Source organism: Drosophila suzukii, unplaced genomic scaffold, assembly GCF_043229965.1.
Source record: "Drosophila suzukii unplaced genomic scaffold, CBGP_Dsuzu_IsoJpt1.0 scf_10, whole genome shotgun sequence".
In the NCBI taxonomy this organism is placed as follows: domain Eukaryota; kingdom Metazoa; phylum Arthropoda; class Insecta; order Diptera; family Drosophilidae; genus Drosophila; species Drosophila suzukii.
In genome coordinates, this window is record NW_027255897.1 from 1,399,623 (window position 1) to 1,418,761 (window position 19,139).

The window sequence follows — 19,139 nt, forward strand, 5'->3', positions numbered from 1 at the left end:
AGCAGACAATAAAAATCAGTTCGTTACATCTGGCGCCCAACGTGATTGTCCCAACAGTGAGAACAGCACAGTAAAAATGGGAAAGAAGTGGATTTACCGCCTCAAGAAGGAAGACTTCGCTCATGTCGCACAGAGGCTCAACGTAGCCCGGGAGGGCAGGCTAGACGACATGAGGAAGGCACTATCGGAATACTACTCCGAAACAGAGAACGATCCACAACTCGTCGACATCTGGGCCGAGCTAGAGGCGACATACTACGACAGAGCCGGCCCAAGCATTACGTTAACGAACGCTGAAGGGGACAACCTGGTGGCAAGCCTGAGCGTTGACAACATACAGAAAGAGGCCCACAGGAGAGAGTCAAGCCAAGAAAAGAAAGCAGCAGCGCTGATCCCGAGACCAAGCCAGTCGGACTATGCAAAGGTCGCTAAGCAGGTCCGCGAATGGTCGTTCAGGTTCGACGGGGCGGAAAAACCATTCGAGTTCCTGGAGCAGGTAGAATGGTCCGCCAACACGTACGGTTTGGAGCTTGATATGATCCCTCGAGCGATGCCGGAGTTGCTAAAAGGAAGGGCCTTGAAATGGTTCATCGCCAACAATAAGCAATGGAGAACATGGGCAGAATTCATTGAAAGCTTCCACACATATTTCCTGCCAAGAGACTTCTTCACCAGGCTGGCGGACCAGGTCCGGCAAAGGAAGCAAGGCTTCAGCGAGTCGTTCAAGGACTACATGATCGACATGCAGACGATGGTGAGGCCACTTAACTATTCTACGAAAGAGACGTTAAGGGTCATTAAAGAGAACTGCACCCCCAGTCTAAGGATCTTCCTAAGGGCATACAAAGTGTCGGACCTGGACACGCTGATGATATTAGCAGACGAGTATGAAGAACTGGAAAAGGAGCGGGAAGCGTTCGCGCAAGAAAACAAATTCTCGAAGAACAAGTCGTCATCGCCAGCGCAGGTAACATGCAGAAGATGCGAAGAGACAGGAATCCAGGAGACGCGGGGAAACGACCAATGGTCGCCACCTAACCGAGTACCACGGCAGCAGGCAACAGGAGCACCACGCGGAGGCCAATGGACACCACCACAACAGCAACAGATGCAACCAGCAAACAATGTTTGGAGGCCACCAAGTACAACACAAAGGCCTCGTGAAACGACACACATCACAGACCCCCAGGAGGCCTGCCGAAAGTGCGGCGGTCATGGACACTGGGCGCGGGGATGTCGGCACCAACGCCTGTTGTTCTGCTGGGTGTGCGGGAGAGTAGGCGTCAGGAGCGTTGAATGCTGCCAGCAGGCGGGAAATGCCCAGCGATCTCAGCCGCAGAGAGGCGAGCGGGGGTCGCAAGATGCTACCTCTCCAAACTAACGGGAAAGCTGATCGAGGAGGAGCAGCAGTTGTCCGCAGCGGTGACGATTGGTGGGGGCACATACAAGGCCACAATCGACACCGGGGCAACAGCAAGCTTTATAAGCAAAGAGCTGGCGGACGACCTGGCTGCCCTCGGAAAGATTACGAGGATACGACGGCAAGTTAGGTTGGCAGACGGAAGATGTGGCGGAATCGATGAGCAGCTGGAGGTGGAAATTGCGTTCGGGAACAAGCGACTGAGCATGAGCCTGCTGATACTACCAGGAGTAGTGGATTCATTGGTGTTGGGATGGAACTTTCTAACACAAGTCGGTACCGAAATTAAGTGCGCTGGACACGAAGTGATAATACCGGCCAGGAATCGTCACAAGGGATGGCTCGAGGAAAAGTTGTCGGTGGCAGTCGTACAACGGGCAAGCGAAGATGACGACACGACGAAATTCCTGGAGGCAGAGCTATCGACTTTCAGCAGCATGAAGGGAACATCAAACATGGCAGAGCATCAGATCACGATGAAAGACGACAAACCAATAAAGCAGCGATACTATCCCAAGAATCCGAAAGTTCAAGGGGAGATCAATGCGAAGGTGGACGAGCTTCTCCAAATGGGATACATAGAACACTCAACAAGCCCATACAGTTCTCCCATCGTGATGGTTAGAAAAAAGACGGGCAAATGGAGACTGTGCGTCGACTTTAGGCAAATAAACGCCAAATCTGTAAAGGATGCCTACCCGATGCCCCGAATAAATTATATTCTCGACCAACTGAGGGAAGCACGGTACATCAGCAGCTTGGACCTAAAGGATGGGTACTGGCAAATCCCACTGAAAGCGGACAGCAGGCAGTATACGGCATTTACAGTGCCGGGGAAAGGTTTATTCCAATGGAAAGTAATGCCATTCGGACTTCATTCGGCGTCTGCGACTTTTCAACGGGTGCTGGACCGGGTGATCGGCCCAGAAATGTCGCCGCACGCATTTGCTGCTGGGCGCTCGCTGGAAGAACATAAGGCCAACCTAAAGGAAGTTTTCCGACGACTAAAGGAGGCAAATCTGAGATTAAACCCGGAGAAGTGTCAATTTTTTAAGAAAGAGCTGTTATATCTCGGTCATCGAGTGACTAGCGAAGGAATAGGCACGGATCCGGAAAAGGTAGCAGCCATCGCCGAACTAGAACCACCATCGACAGTAAGAGAGCTCCGACAGTACCTGGGCGTAGCATCATGGTACCGCCGGTTTGTACCTGACTTCGCAAAAATAGTCAAACCTCTCAACGATCTGCTACGCAAGGGCAATAAATGGGTGTGGACACAGGAACATCAGACGGCGTTCGAAGAGGTGAAGGCAAGACTCGTCGCAGACCCCGTACTGGCATGCCCGGACTTCGACAAACCATTCATCTTGCAAACTGACGCAAGCGACTACGGCATCGGGGCAATCTTGACCCAGGAAACTGAACGAGGCGAAAAGGTAATCTCTTACTCAAGCCGAACGCTCAACGGCGCTGAGAAGAATTACTCAACAACCGAGAAGGAGTGCTTGGCAATCGTCTGGGCAATCCGAAAGCTCAAGCCGTATCTGGAAGGTTACCACTTTAAAGTAGTAACCGACCACATGGCACTGAAGTGGCTCAACAGCATAGAGAGCCCTTCAGGGAGGATCGCCAGATGGGCCCTGGAGTTGCAGCAGTACGACTTCGAAATAGCGTACAGGAAAGGGCAACTCAACGTGGTGGCAGACGCTTTGTCAAGGCAGCCACTGCCGGAAACGCTTCGAGGGATCAAGGAGACGTCGGCGGCGGAAGCTTCTGCAGCATGCAGCTGGATTCTGGAAATGCGCGAAAAGATAAGGACCCAGCCGCAAAAGTATCCAGACTACGTGATGGAGGGTAACACCCTGTACAGGAATATACCCCATAGAGCGGGCAGCGAAGATGTTGCAACATGGAAGATGTGCGTCCCGAAAGCGCTGCGGGAAACGGTGCTGAAGGAGAACCACGACTCACCGGCGGCTGGCCATGTAGGAAGCCGAAAGACAATAGCACGTCTGGCAGCCCGGTACTACTGGCCAGGAATGCACAGAGACGCCCGAGCCCACGTGCGAGTATGCGAGACATGCATGAGGTTCAAGCCGAATCAGATGCAAATGGCTGGGAAAATGCTTACGCAGGTGCCAGAGGAACCATGGGCTACGGTATGTGCGGACTTCGTCGGACCCCTGCCGCGTTCGAAACACGGCAACCAAATGCTGCTGGTATTGATAGACAGGTTCTCCAAGTGGACTGAGTTGGTGCCGCTGCGAAGCGCGACGGCCGAATCCCTAATGAAAGCTTTCAAAGAACGCATAATCGCGAGGTATGGGGTCCCCAAAATAGTCATAACGGACAACGGAGTCCAGTTTACCAGCAAAACCTTCAAGAGTTTCCTGGCCGAAATGGGAGCCAGGCAACAGTTCACAGCTCCATACACCCCACAGGAGAACCCGACTGAGAGAGCCAATAGGACGGTGAAAACAATGATTGCGCAGTTCGCAGGGCAGAACCAAAGAGACTGGGACGAAAAATGGCCAGAAATCATGCTGGCAGTAAACACGAGCGTTTCAGAATCCACAGGTTACACACCGTCGTTCATTACCCAAGGCAGAGAACCAAGACTACCGAGCGCCCTATACGACAGAGAAACCGTAGGGACCGGACGACCGACAGAGACCCCGGAAGAGAATGCTAACAAACTCAGGGAAATCTTCGAGATTGTAAGGCGGAACCTGGAGAAAGCATCCCAGGACCAGGCTAGGCATTATAACCTAAGGAGGAGGCAATGGACGCCAAAGGTGGGTGACGTCGTGTGGGCCAAGGAACACCATTTATCAAAAGCGGCCGAGGGGTTCGCAGCAAAATTGGCCCCAAGATACGACGGACCTTACCAAGTCATAGGTTTTGCGTCACCAGTAATCTGCAAAATAAGACACATAAACACAAAGAAAGAGCGGACCATCCACGTAAGCGAGCTGAAACAGCAACAAACGGAAAACACAGGCGAGCCGCTACAGCAAGCAGACACAACAGATGCAAAACAACATTAAAAGTCCAAGGATACCCACAAGGATGACCAAAGGATACTACGAAGGGTGTCCAAGAATACCTTCAAGGATGCCCAAAGGATACTACGAAGGGTGTCCAAGAATACCTTCAAGGATGCCCAAAGGATACTACGAAGGGTGTCCAAGAATACCTTCAAGGATGCCCTAAGGATACTACGAAGGGTGTCCAAGAATACCTTCAAGGATGCCCAAAGGATACTACGAAGGGTGTCCAAGAATACCTTCAAGGATGCCCAAAGGATACTACGAAAGGAGTCAAAGGATACGTCCAAGGATTCCCAAAGGGTACTACGGAAAGAGTCCAAGGATACCTGCAAGGATTCCCAAAGGATACTACGAACAAATTCCAAGGATACCTCCAAGGATACTACAGGTCATCTACAAAGGCGCAATGAAACACATAAAGGACATCAGGAGAACGTTAAGAACACAAAGGGAGCGAACCAGAGCGTCTAAGGTCTCGATTGGGACTGATCGGAGGAAAAGAAAAAACACGCATCAAAAGTCTGCCGAAGGAAGAGGGAAGACGGTACAGAGCAGAGAGCTGTACCGTAGATCTGAGTAGTAAGAAGGAGAGGCCGATGGAAATAGCGGGATTGAGCAAAGAGGAAGGCTCGGAACCGAGGTGTCGTTAAAGGGAGCCCAGGCTCCAGCTGCACAATCAAAATCAACGAGCAATCATGAGCACACGTGTAACAAGAAGCGAAGCGCGCAGGATGATGGCTGCCCACCAGCCGTCCGGAGGATCTAGCCCGGGGCAAGGATGGTCGGCAGCCCGGCCTACCCGAACCTCGCGGCGGATCTCCGGGCGGGGCGTCCCCGATCCGGTAATCAGCTCCGACAGCGACGTCGAGTTGGTGAAGGACCCACGGGTGGAGCAACGGCGATGGCGGCTTCGCAAAGCGGTCAACAGGGCCGACGGCCGCATCCCGACTGGCGCGGCGGAGGTAGAGTGGGCCAGCGAAGAGTCGCCCCAGGACCAGCTGGCTCTCATGCCGAGGCTGTGGTAGCGGCCACATGGGAATTTCGGCGCAAGTGCGAGGCGCGAAGGCGAGACGAGGAGCGGCGGTTGAAGGAGATGGAGGAGACGCCGGAGTGGCAGGCCCAACTACGGATGGCCGAGGAGGAGGAGGCGCAGCTGTGGGAAAACCCGGGGTACCCACCTACGCCGAGGTATGCGCCCGAACCCTGCACCACGCCGCAAGAAGTGGCAGACGATTGGGCGTCCTCGCCTCCGCGGTGGCTGCCCGAAATCCCGCCCACACCGCGGTACGAGGGGTCACCACGGTGGACGCCAGCGCGACCGCCCACGCCGAGGCACGAGCAGCAGCCACCGCAACAGCAGCCACCACCGCAGCAGCCACCACCGCAGCAGCAGCCACCACCGCAGCAGCCACCACCGCAGCAGCAGCCACCGCAGCAGCAGCCACCGCAGCAACAGCAGCCACCGCAGCAGCAGCCACCACCGCAGCAGCAGCCACCGCAGCAGCAGCCACCGCAGCAGCAGCAGCCACCGCAGCAGCAGCCACCACCGCAGCAGCAGCCACCACAGCAGCAGCAGCCACCGCAGCAGCAGCCACCGCAGCAGCAGCAGCCACCGCAGCAGCAGCCACCACCGCAGCAGCAGCCACCGCAGCAGCAGCCACCGCAGCAGCAGCAGCCACCGCAGCAGCAGCCACCACCGCCGCAGCAGCCACCACAGCAGCAGCAGCCACCACAGCAGCAGCCACCACCGCAGCGGCAGCCACCACCGCAGCAGCAACACATCCGGACAGATATCCCGGCGGCCCACGTGAGCCACAGCACCCGGACGTTCGTGGCCGAAGGGGTAAGATGGCGACAACAGACGGTCGTCTGGACCTGGCCGGAGGGACCCGCGGAGGAGACGGCAGCGGCGGAAGAACCCCGGATCTGGGAAGAGTGTGGTCCCCGGGTGAGCCCGCTGGACCCCAGGACCCGTGGCAGACCGGAGCAGTGGGCACCACCGACGCCGAGCACCGGACCAGCAACGCCAAGGACAGGGCCGTCGACGCCAACGCCTACCGGGAGCGCAGGAACCGCGGAGCATCTGGAGCGAGGACCCTGGGTGTGGCCTGAGCCCGTGAGAAACGGCCGTCCTCCGCTCAAGCGGCAGCACTCGGCGCCCGAAGTGTCCGAGGTGGTGGCCCGGCCAAAGTTGTCGCGGACGGTGTCGGCGCCGGAAGGCCAGCGATGGCTAGAAATCGCGGAGACGGAGTGGCCCGAAGGGATCGCGGAGACACCGGTGGTGCAGGAGGCTCGCATCCTGGGCGGCAGGCGCAGCGTGCGCGTATGGAGAGAGGGGCGCGCGTTCCGCGTCCGGTTGGGGCTGGCGGGCATGAGAGTGTTCGAGGAGCAAAAATAAAAATTAAATAAACCGAAAAAAACAGAGTTTAAAAAAAAAAAAAGGAAAAAAACCGACATAGAACGGGAAACGCGGCTGAAACAGGGGCCAGAAGTAAGGGGCATACATGGCAGCTTCAGCGTCCTGAAATCAATATTGGGTTAATACAGGAAGCAGCCAAGCGACACCAAAATACTTACCTGCAGCGAAGCAAATGCGAAGTCCTCTCCGCACCAGCGTTCGAGTGTGGCCAGCGTAAAGCCAGGCTCAGCCGGCTGAGGACGATTGAAGGGCGAGAGAGAGAGACGAGAGGCGAGAGAGGTCGTGTGGAGAGAGAAAGGATGAAATAGAAAGGAGTGAGGAAATGCGAAAACTTACCTAGAAAGTTGCAAAATCACCATGAGCCAGGGAAGGGGGCGCCTCGATAGGCGATCGATTGGCACTGGACGATAGTGCGATCGATGGGCACACGTCAAATGGTAATATCGGCCAAAGGTGGAAGTATCGCAACGAGCAGGTGGCAACGCCGCACCGTCGATAGCGAATAAATATCGATCACGCACGAATGGTGTGACCAGGCGGAGGAAACACGGAAAGGAGTGAGACGCAGCAATGAGCAGCGAGCTGGGGATCGATAGCCCAGGAGTATCGATGTCCCAGTGGGAACACAGGAAATATCGGCGCGGGAGATTTAAAGTTGCTACGAGGAGGATGACCCCCGCTGTAGAAACTCAAGGGAGTTAGGAGCGTCGAGGGAGCATCGAGGGAGTAACGAGGGAGCGCCGCGGGAATCACAAGGACTCAAAGGCTAGGATAAGCAAGGAAACGCCGGAGAGTAGGAACCAGTCTTAAATGTTTCCCGAAGTAAGGGGGGAATGTGAGGAGTTGAATAACTCCCCACAAATAGAAGCAGCAGCAGATGGCCGGCCGCTTACCAGATACGCGGCGAATTCGCGTAGTAACGGCGCGGCGGGGAGAACGAGAGAGTTTGGAGACCAATGAAGGAGAGCGAGAGAAATTGGAGACCAAGGATGGAGAGCGAGAGAGTTTGGAGACCAATGAAGGAGAGCGAGAGAGATTGGAGACCAAGGATGGAGATCGAGAGAGAATGGAGACTTCGCGGGCAGAGCAAGAGTGCCGTATGCAGAAGGGGATAACGGAACTCCTCTGGACTTTGGACTCTCCCGTGAACTTTGGACCGGGAGAGGAAGTGCCACATCTCGGCAGTGGAGCGGCACACAGGCATGCCACAAGCGGCACGGGAATCAGCGGAACGGCAGCAGTGGGCGGAACGTCTATTGGAAGCGGTACATAAAGGACAAGTGGGTCATCCAGGAGGCACGGACTTTGGACCCAAAGTGGAGAGATCCAGCGGGCCGTGCGCAAAAGGGGAATAACGGTGCTTGGAGGCCCTATATAAGGCCGCAGAGCGCTGGCAGCTGGATCAGTCGATCACAAGGAGTCAAACCGTCAAGATCACTCAGATACCAAAGTGAACAATCAAACAACCAGATAACCTACAAGGGAGCAGCAGCAAGTCGAGTCGCCAGAGAAGTAGCGCCGTGGGAGCCTACAAGGAGCGAGATTGCTACGTCGAGACGTTCGGGATTGGGATACCAGGAATCTCCGAATTGAGACGCAGGTAGCTGAGATCCAGAGGGCATCACACGGCTAGGTCAAGGCGGTCGATTAATCCTGTCCACAAAGTCCTGGCGTTACGCCTGGAAAGAGTATAACAAGCCAGAAGGGAGAGCGGTCGATCAGTAAGGTCTCGAGTGGAATTGTCCAGGAGAGCCCTACGGATTCGACTTGCGAGGTCCCGGAGCGGCGTGCCCGAACCACGAATATAACAAGCCAGAAGGGAGAGCGGTCGATCGGTACGGTCTCGAGTGGAATTATCCAGGAGAGCCCTACGGATTCGACTTGCGAGGTCCCGGAGCGGCGTGCCCGAACCCCGAGTACCACAAGCCACACGGGAACGTCCCGGACAAAAAGCAAAAGGGTGAGGCTAGGGTGGAACGTTCGTTTACACTAGGCGTGGAAGCGAAGTAAGGCGCGAGGCAGCTTCCTGGCGTTACCGCCTTGACTGTCCGCGCGGGCTGAGCAGAAACCCCAGTGGGACCATCCGGGACAGAGCAAGGGACAGGCGGCGGTGTGTCGAAAGGAGCGATCCTGGAGAGCGCAGCTTCTGTTCACCCTAGTCTGAGAACGGTGACGCTTCCCTAAGCCCGTACGGCCGATACCCCTCGCGAGTCCGAGTCGTTACCAGCAGTCACCAAGTCACGCGTGAGAAGCGAACCGCGAGCGAGCATCTTCAGGGAGCTGCGAGGATCTTCAGGGAGCGGCGAGGATCTTCAGGGAGCTGCGAGTATCTTCAGGGAGCTACAGGACGGGAGCACCGAGTCATCAAGGCGAGAGGTCGTAGAGTCATCCAGGACCGGCGGAAGCACCGAAGGTCACAAGCAACGAGTCAAAGCCAACCAAGCGACTAAGACACTTGTAATAATATACCCGCAATAAAACCCAATACGAACCCGTGAATTCTGTGCTTTCTCACTGAGCTACTGGGCGGTCACGTTAATATAAATTTGGTGGGACGAACACACAATATACTGAGCTAGCCGCACGAATCTCGTAGCGAGCAGACAATAAAAATCAGTTCGTTACACTATTAAAGATAGGGAACTGGCATTTCAGATTTAGATTCCGTAGCACCGCAAGTTTGTTACGAGAATGTGCCACGCCCTTCTTCCTTGTTATTTATGTATTAGTTTGACTTTAAAATGTTCTTTATTGGTAAACAATTTTATTTCAGTGTGTTTGTGGGGAAGACAACAAATATGCCACCCTTATATTTATAATTAATAACGCACGAATAGGTTATATTAAAATGTATAGCGTTTATTCGGAGCGGCAGACGGACTGTGAATGTGTAAAAAGCTTGGCTCCAAGATCTTCATATAGACATATGCAGGCTTACAAAGTAGTTGCTGAATAGATAAGCGACAGCTTTATGGGTATAAGAAAGAAGGCGAAAGATAAGCAGAGAGCGATGCAGGTGCCGTCGTACACCTATGCGCGCATGACTAGGCGCTGGCGATCTGCTCCGAACACAGTGTGTATAATTAAACAAATATTTTTTTTTTGTAATTTTGGCCTTACTTTTAATAATATCGCGATTTTAGATCTGAGACTTTTTTAGCACTTGTTGTGCAATTTGTACAACTTAAAAAAATTACGCATAGTTTCCATATAAACCTTTTGTGATTCTACTTTATTTATTACATTTGCCGGGGCCGAAAACTTTACAGCGCACACCCACGAAACTTTAACCATGGATAAACAACTACTATAACCGAAAATAACTATATTAACAATACAAAACTATTAATTTTAATTAAATAAATAACAAACTAAATCTTACCAAAGACCATAGAATTCCAGGATGCGTAACGTGGAGTAAGAAAATGTACACAGGCGTAATTTTTGCAAAGCAACCCTCACACGTATGGGAATCTGTTTTTAGAATGCCGTTGCTGGAAAAAGTACAAAATTCAACTTTTGTCTCAATTGTCGATTCTTGAATTATGTTGACGAAAAGGAATCGATCTAAAAGACGCATTGCACATGTGGTTCATATACGGGCTGTGGCGCTCTGCGTATGTTGGTGGCCCGTGGATAATGGGATTGAGTTCTGGGCTCGAGTCCACTTTGAAGCTGGATTCAACTTAATTATACCCGTTACTCGTAGAGTAAAAGGGTATACTAGATTCGTCGGAAAGTATGTAACAGGCAGAAGGAAGAGTTTCCGACCCCATAAAGTATATATATTCTTGATCAGGATCACTAGCCGAGTCGATCTAGCCATGTCCGTCTGTCCGGATGAACGCTGAGATCTCGGAAACTATAAGAGCTAGGCTATTGAGATTTGGCGTTCAGATTCTTGAGCTTCTTACGCAGCGCAAGTTTGTTTTAGCAAAGTGCCACGCCCACTCTTACGCCCAAACCTGTGACGGCCACATGCGAGATAAAAAATTTTAACTGAAATGTGTTGGTTTCGTCAATACCTTTCGATTCGAAAAAATTTTGCCACGCCCACTCTAACGCCCATAGCGCTTAAATCTGTCTACCGCCGGTAGGTGGCGTATTTAAATATCGCTTTGCTGCTTGCATATCTCCATTTCCCTTTGGTCCCTTTAGCTGAGTAACGGGTATCTGATAGTCGAGGTACTCGACTACAGCGTTCTTCCTTGTTTTTTTATAGTTTTGTTTTTTTTAATATTTTTTTAAGCTGTAGTTTTTTGACTATTTTTTTTATATTTTTGACAGGTTTTTTTTTAGTTTTTTTAATTTCATATTTTTGTATTTTTTTTAGTTTTTAATGTTTTGTATTGTTTAAATCATGTTTTGATAGACGAATTTTTTTTAGATGTACCAACTGGGACTTTAGAAATTAATCACTTCTATAGATATATATTTTTTTTTTAAATTACATATCAAAGGTTTTAAAAAAATATCTAATAACAATAAAAACATGAACACAATAAGCAACCCTTCAGTTCCAAAAAAAAAGTTTCACTTGTGAATCACCTTGGGAATCACCTGGGACATGTCCTCGTGCACAAGTGAAGAACAAGTGACGCTCCATATAGAAAATTGTATGGGATGTCCGCATTTTCACAAGTGAAAATTCAAATGAAAATTTTTCGAAGTCCTACGGGATTTCACTTGTTCCTTATACTCATTTTTCGTATGGCCTGTCACGTGCCGGTGACTCGACCCAAGTGAATCACTTGGGAAAATCAGAATTTTTCTTTGAGTTTTCACTTGTGAAATCACTTGCAAGGGACACGTCCCAAGTGAAACACTTGGGAAAATCAGAATTTTTCCTTGAGTTTTCACTTGTGAAATCACTCCCAAGTGAATCATCCAATCATCCAAGTGAGTTTTCAATTAAAAAAATATAGAATTTAATTCATTTCATTTTAATTCATTTTAATTATATGGTACTATTTAGATTTTCAAAAATTGTACAATTATTGTTTCTATTTTTTTGCTTCGTAAGCTTATTTTTAACGTTAGACATCGCCGTTCTTAAACCTTTGTCCGGGTCCTCTGAATCCTTGGCCAACGCTCCTGAAAAAACATATGTTTAAAAAATGCGTTTTATTTGTTTAATTGTATATTTACCTTTTATAGCTGTGTTTAACCCTTTGCAGGATTTTTATTGGCACAAAACATTTCGTCATCCACTTTCGGCTAACGGAACCCATTGAATACCTTCAAAATTTACGTACTTTAAACTAAGATCAATGCACAACATCTTAAACTTAATGTAGCACTTACCTGACTTTATTATATTAACTAAACGATTAAAGTAACTCTGCTGCGCACCATTAAAATGGATGCTTCCCTTTCAATCACTCAAACAGAATGCACCAAGTCTTCTCACCCCTTTACTAGATTTCTTTTGTTTTCTCTTCGCTGTTGGCGCGTGCCACTGCACCTATACCCTTTCTAAAGTGAAATATATCCGACTATATAGTTTTTACTTCTTGAGTAAAAAATACAATACGATTTTTTTTTAAATGTTAATACTTAAATGTTTTAAATACTTAAATCAATTTTAACGGACTAAATTTCTATAACTTAACTAAAAAATTATATTGTAATAAGAATGTATAATAAGTAAATATAACATTATAAGTAAATTCAATTTACTAAATTTTACTATAATCAAATAGTTTACTTTTATAAAACAATATTAGTTGTTTTTTTCGATACACAATAATGCTCCTAAAATATTAAGGCATTCACATGTCGAAAATTTTTCCGTCGAAATATTAGTCGCTAGCCGAACATAACGGAGAGACGCAAAAAAAAATAACGGACCAGCCGAAATTTGTCTCTGCGAGCGCGGAGTGCAGGCAGATTATAAGACAAGAAAGAGAGGGAAATATCCGAATATCTGCCTCTCTTTGTTGCACGATCGTTTTTGTGGGCAGTCTTCTACGCTGCGCCGACTGCTCTGCTGACGTCAACAGCGGCACAGCGTTTTAGGCACAAAAAAAAACAGAAAAAGCTTTTTGCCTTGAGCCATGTCACCGCGTCCCTACTGCAGAACTGAAGGGAATTCACTTTAAATCAAAGCGTAATGTGTACTCATGAAAACGATTTTTCATTATATTTGGATTAATATGGTGAGTGCTTTCCATATTAAATGCAAATGTTCTATAAATAGATTAAAGCTTTACTGTTCAAAGATCCCCTAGTATTTATTTATTTATGACGAAGTATATTTAGCTTATTGCTAGTTTTACATTTGGCTGGGGAGTCTAGCTACTTACAATGTTTGTACAGCAAAACTCTAATCAATTTATCTAACATAAGCATATTATGTGAATAGCACTCATCATTTTCATCAAACCACGATGAAAAATCGCTTTCTCCAGTACACGTTACACATTTACTCTTTATAAACTCTTTAATGTGTTCTTGATTTTTATTGATATTATAAATGTTTACAAAAACCTTGATATGTATTTTACATACATTAAAGAATATATCTGAAGGAGAAATTAACTTTCCAAACTCCGAATCGTTAGAGAAATTTTTCTCTGCAATAACAATTTCGGAAGGCGAATTTAACATTTCTCCCTGTTTTAAAATAATCGCTTCACATCTTTTGCAGTTGTTTGATTCCTTAGCAATATAACCTAGAATATATCGACTTCATGTCAATTCAATGGGTATATTGGTGCAACAAAATCATCTGCGGAGCTATCAAAATAAGCTTGATTTTCCTTCTCATATTCATAAGCCCGAACGCAAGCAAACAAATTTTCCAAAGGACCTTGATTAAAACGGCTTGTAAAAACGAAGGAATGTTCCCGATTATCATTAAAAAGATCGTGAACTATTCCTAAAATTGCTTCAGTTGTTTGCAGCAAACCGTCTATACAATATATTTGCATTTCCTTCAAATTTTTCCAAACCCTATAATCAATTTGTAGAGCACACATAAAAGGATTTTTATCATACAAAACGTCGCTATTAAGACAGTCAAAATAGTAATTTATTTTCTTAGCAAAGGTTGCAGTTGATTTGGCTTTTTCTAAAGAACTTCTTTGCAACTGTCCGTTTTGATAGCATGATCTTAAAGCAGCAGCGACTGTATGACTAAAAGTTTGGGTGGCTAAGCAAACTCTCATCTGCTCAAACCGGGTTGGGTAAACGTGAGATCTAGTTAGCTTAGTCATTCTTGTGACAGACCCCTTTTCCAAGTCATAAAGCTCTCGAATAACATCAAAGTCGACTATGCCATCGGGGGTTTATAGCTTAAATTTTAAAAGACTATTTCTTTTTGACTTAAAGAGGTGTGGTATATCAAAAAACCCGAAATATTTTTTATAATTCAAAGTGAAGAAGGGGATTTCTTTAGTAACTCCAAGAAGAGAACAGCCTTTTCTATTTTTCCCTCCTTGATCAAAAACTAGACCTCTTAAGGAAAAACCAATTTCTTCAGAAACGAAAATATTTTTAAAAATAAGAGATTTATATTTTATATTTGTAGCTGGGACAAAATAAATTAAAACGAATTTCCAATTCGAAAAAAGACCTCTTAAAATAAAAACGCATATGTGTGTTCCCAAGTTATTTGAGCGTTCCAGTAAATGCTACAAGCTGTCAATTATGTCGCTAAATGAATTATACGTCAAGTTCTTCTTAATAGATACTTCGTCGCATGCTGAAATACACTCCCTTTCAGCTTTGTCCATCGGCTTGATTGCATATTTTAATGCTTTATATAAGCATTCATTGTCGCCTGGTTGAAGTTTTTTTATGTAGGTTGATGCTGACTTAATAAAATGGATTGCGCAAATAATCTCTCTATTGTATTCCACCTAACGCTTCTTCCCCATTTTTCTTTTATAAGCATTTTCACTAAAATGTTCTCATTTTCACTTAGGGCCATAGAATCTATTTCCGATACAAAATTCTTGCTTGCTTTTGTTTAAGCCGTTCTACTCGTTTCTTTTTCCAGCAATTCCAGTCGTTTCTTTTTATATTGTACATTTTTTTTTTCTTTAAAATAATTATTTTTTGAAAGGCCTTTAAAGTTGTAATATGTCTATGGCATTGGCGGCAAGATTCCGCCGGAGACTCGGATCGAGTTCTTTTTCTTGGAAGGGATTGAAACCGGTTCGCGTCCTCTTCTGTATTCTCCACCTTTTCTATTGGTCTGGACAGATTTAGAACTGGAATGGCCCCCTTTTTTAAATACCTTTGACCGATATTTTCAGGTAAAAAGTGGTCTTCTCATAAAAGAGCGAACCGGAGTTTGCCACAAAATCTTCCGTAAAGCCGCATTGCTTTACCCATTCTATGAAAAGAAATGCATTATTAGAAGGAAACTTGAACAATTTCATGCCCGGAAAAGCCCGCTTTGATTTCTTACAATGTGCCAGGGAGCATTTATTGCCGGTATTCATTGCTTAAAGTCAAAAATTAATTGGAGAGCCGTAAGATGTGCACTCGTCGACAACCAAATGAAGAATGTGACTTTTGTGCTTGGGTCAATCAAAACGTTGATATTTATTGTAGCATCTATTATCGATCAAACAATCGACAAAAACATTGAGTATTAAATAAACATAGATGATGTTTTCAATCGGCCATTTTTTAAAAAATCAAGTAAAACATGGGCTGAATACCATAGAAATTGTTTAAAACGCCATGAACACCATGTTAATTTTATTTAATTGTTTAAAAAAAGACCGATTGCATAAAAAAAAAGTGGTTCCCAGTTGGAGTTGAACTCCGACCTGCAATTCCCGCGGTTGAGCGACTCGATCCCTGGTTTACAGGCCTTTGACACCTCGCGTTAGTCAAATACGACATTGCCCTTATTGCAGCAGACCACACGAAATGATACACCAACACAACCAAAGAGCTTTACACGGACAACGCACACTAGCAAGATCGAAAATCCACATCGAATATCCACACCAAAAATTTTGCGGTACATTCAGTTGTATGGCCGTTTCTCATTTTGTAGTTCATATTATCTTTGATCTTACCTAGTCAATCACAGTTTTTCATCACAGATTTTCTCACAAATGTTTCGCCCTCTGCGGGTGCAAGTCTTCTCCCTTCTGCGCCAAGATGCTACCCGCAGGTCAACCTGCATTTGTTATCTGTGACAATGGGCAATAGCCTCCACTCCTGGGCATGCCTCCCGTCCTGCTAAGATTCCTTCGTTCTTAACTTCCCCCAGCCAACCACATCAAATGCAGTTGCAGTTGCAAGAAATCGTTTAAGCAAATAAAAGGAAATTCGCGAGACAACTTAATAATAATAACAAATATAAGAAATTATGGATAAAATGACGAAAAAGTGCCTTAAGATTCTGAACAGCACATTTTAAAACCACTTTGGCATAACTTATAACAGATAAGATAAATTAAAAAATTTAAAAAAAAAACAAATGGAATTTTGCCGCAGATTGGTGTCGCCTATTGCACTAATTTATACTAAGCAAGCGTCTTCGAATTATTTCCGAAGGAAATTAGGATTAAGATTAAACTGTCCATCTCAACAGAGAGTGCGAAACAACGTCCTTAGCGTGAAGCTGTACGATCATATTAATCTATTTACGGGCAAGCTAGCTGTAGACATTACTTGGCGTGTAACTGTGGAAAAAATATGTTGATTTAATAATTTTCTTAACTCCTTTAAAATACTTTTAAACAAGAAAGGAAGTTATCTTCGGCACGCCGAAGTTTGTATAATTATTAAATTTAACAAGGAAGAACGCTATAGTCGAGTACCTCGACTATCAGATACCCGTTACTCAGCTAATAGAGATATGCAAGTAGCAAAGCGAGATTAAAATGCGCCACCTACCGGCGGTATACAGATTTAAGCGTTATGGGCGTTAGAGTGGGCGTGGCAAATTTTTGTTGGACCAATCGATAGGTATTGTCGAGACCAATACATTTCAGCTAAAATTTTTATCTAGCATAAAAATTGTGGGCGTCACAGGTTTTCGCGGTTTGTGGGCGTTAGAGTGGGCGTGGCATATTCGCGTAACAAACTTTCGCTGCGTATAAGGCTACGGAATCTAAATCTGAAATCCCAATTCTCTATCTTTGATAGTTTCCGAGATATCCACGTTCATATTTACGATTTTTTGAAGTTTGTGGGCGGTTTATGGGCGTTAGGGTGGGCGTGGCAAACTTTTTTTGGGTCAATCGATAGGTATTGATGAGAACATTACATTTCAGTAAAAATTTGTATTCTAGCATCAAAACTGTAGGAGCCAGTTTTGGGCGGTTTGTGGGCGTTAGAGTGGGCGTGGCACTCTACTGAAACAAACTTGCGCTGCGTAAGAAGCTCAGAAATCTGCACGCCAAATCTCAATAGCCTAGCTCCCATAGTTTCCGAGATCTCAGCGTTCATCCGGACAGACAGACGGACATGGCTAGATCGACTCGGCTAGTGATCCTGATCAAGAATATATATACTTTATGGGGTCGGAAACGCTTCCTTCTGCCTGTTACATACTTTCCGATGAATCTAGTATACCCTTTTACTCTTCGAGTAACGGGTATAAAAATACAAAACATGATATTCCCAATAGTATAAAATAATTAGGGTATTCAATTGCGTTGCAAAAGTGTAAACTTTGTAAGTTTGCCAGACGAGAATTGTGAACGCCCTCTATTTTAAAACATCGTTGCAGGATATTGACGTACAAAAGAAAGCTAACTTTTAGATTTTTGTGAGAAGGCTTGACCATCGCTTAGTTTCGACCTCCCTGGCTCTCTTCCTTGGGGGTTTTTCTTCCATTGAAATTGTTATTCAATTATTTTGTTTTACAGAAGACAAATATTTTTCTTTTGCATTTAAAATTCAAATTTGTTTCTTTCCTTTTACTGTCATTACCATGGATTTAAACCCAACTTTTCAGTATACTTTTAGTATTTTAGATAAAATTCCTACCCATTATTAACCCCCTATTTCTACACAAGTACAACAGATTTGTATACATAGGCTGGGGTGTTGTAGGCCTTGAAAACTATTTTGCTGGAAAATTTTTGTTGGAACTGATTACACTTTTACACTTTTCAAAAGTTTGACACGCAATTGAATACCCTAAATATGTCAGAAAACACCGAAGCTATAATTTGTTTCATATTATTTTCCCACCAATTTTCCGATCGTTCCTATGGTAGCTATATGATATAGTCGTCCGATTTTGATAAAATTAAAGTCGAAATTCAGAACTAATTAAAAAATGATATTTCCAAGCGTAGGAGGTTATATGTTAAAAAACACCGAAGCTATAATTTCTTTCATGTTATTTTCCCACTTATTTTTCGATCGTTCCAATGGCAGCTATATGATATAGTCGTCCGGTTTTGATAAAATTAAATTCGAAATTCAAAAATAATTAAAAAATGTTATTTCCAAGTAACACCAAAGATATAATTTTATAGGATTCTATAGGAGCTATAAGATATAGTTGTCCGATCCGGCTGGTGCCGACTTATGTACTACCTGCAAAATAAATAAGACTTTTGGGAAAGTTTCAGCCCGATAGCTTTAAAACTGAGAAACTAGTTTGCGTAGAAACGGACGGACAGACTGACATGGCTAGATCGACTCGTCTAGTCATGCTGATCAAGAATACATATACTTTATACAATCTCGTCAATACCTATCGATTGACCCAAAAAAAAGTTTGCCACGCTCATGGCGCCTAAGGCTCTCTACCGCCCACATAACCATAGATTGAGATTGCGGGTAGGTTGCGCATTTCAATCTCGCTTTGCTGCTTGCATATCTCCATTTCCCTTTGGTCCCTTCAGTTGAGTAACTGGTGTCTGATAGTCGAGGTACTCCACTATAGCGTTTTCCTTGTTTTTGTCTTAAGTAATTATACCCGTTACTCGTAGAGTAAAAGGGTATACTAGATTCGTCGGAAAGTATGTAACAGGCAGAAGGAAGCGTTTCCGACCCCATAAAGTATATATATTCTTGATCAGGATCACTAGCCGAGTCGATCTAGCCATGTCCGTCTGTCCGTCTGTCCGTCTGTCCGTCTGACCGTCTGTCCGTCTGTCCGTCTGTCCGTCTGTCCGTCTGTCTGTCCGTCCGGATGAACGCTGAGATCTCGGAAACTATGAGAGCTAGGCTATTGAGATTTGGCGTACAGACTCCTGAGCTTCTTACGCAGCGCAAGTTTGTTTCAGTAGACTGCCACGCCCACTCTAACGCCCACAAACCG

At 45.9% G+C, this 19,139-nt stretch overlaps 1 protein-coding gene and 1 long non-coding RNA gene across 3 annotated transcripts in view; both read right to left on the reverse strand.

Moving 5' to 3' along the window:
- Positions 1-19,139, reverse strand: part of Tim23 (translocase of inner mitochondrial membrane 23) — a 171,144-nt gene that overhangs the window by 149,370 nt on the left and 2,635 nt on the right. The window lies entirely within an intron of this gene.
- LOC136117707 (uncharacterized) lies at positions 11,817-12,611 on the reverse strand. 2 transcript variants are annotated; one of them, XR_010655272.1, is made up of 4 exons: positions 12,597-12,611; positions 12,194-12,364; positions 12,038-12,127; positions 11,817-11,983 (listed from the first exon to the last, which is right to left on the reverse strand). It is a non-coding gene; the product is annotated as an uncharacterized lncRNA (long non-coding RNA). The 2 variants fall into 2 exon arrangements; XR_010655271.2 differs by lacking the exon at positions 12,597-12,611 and having other exon boundaries at positions 12,194-12,468.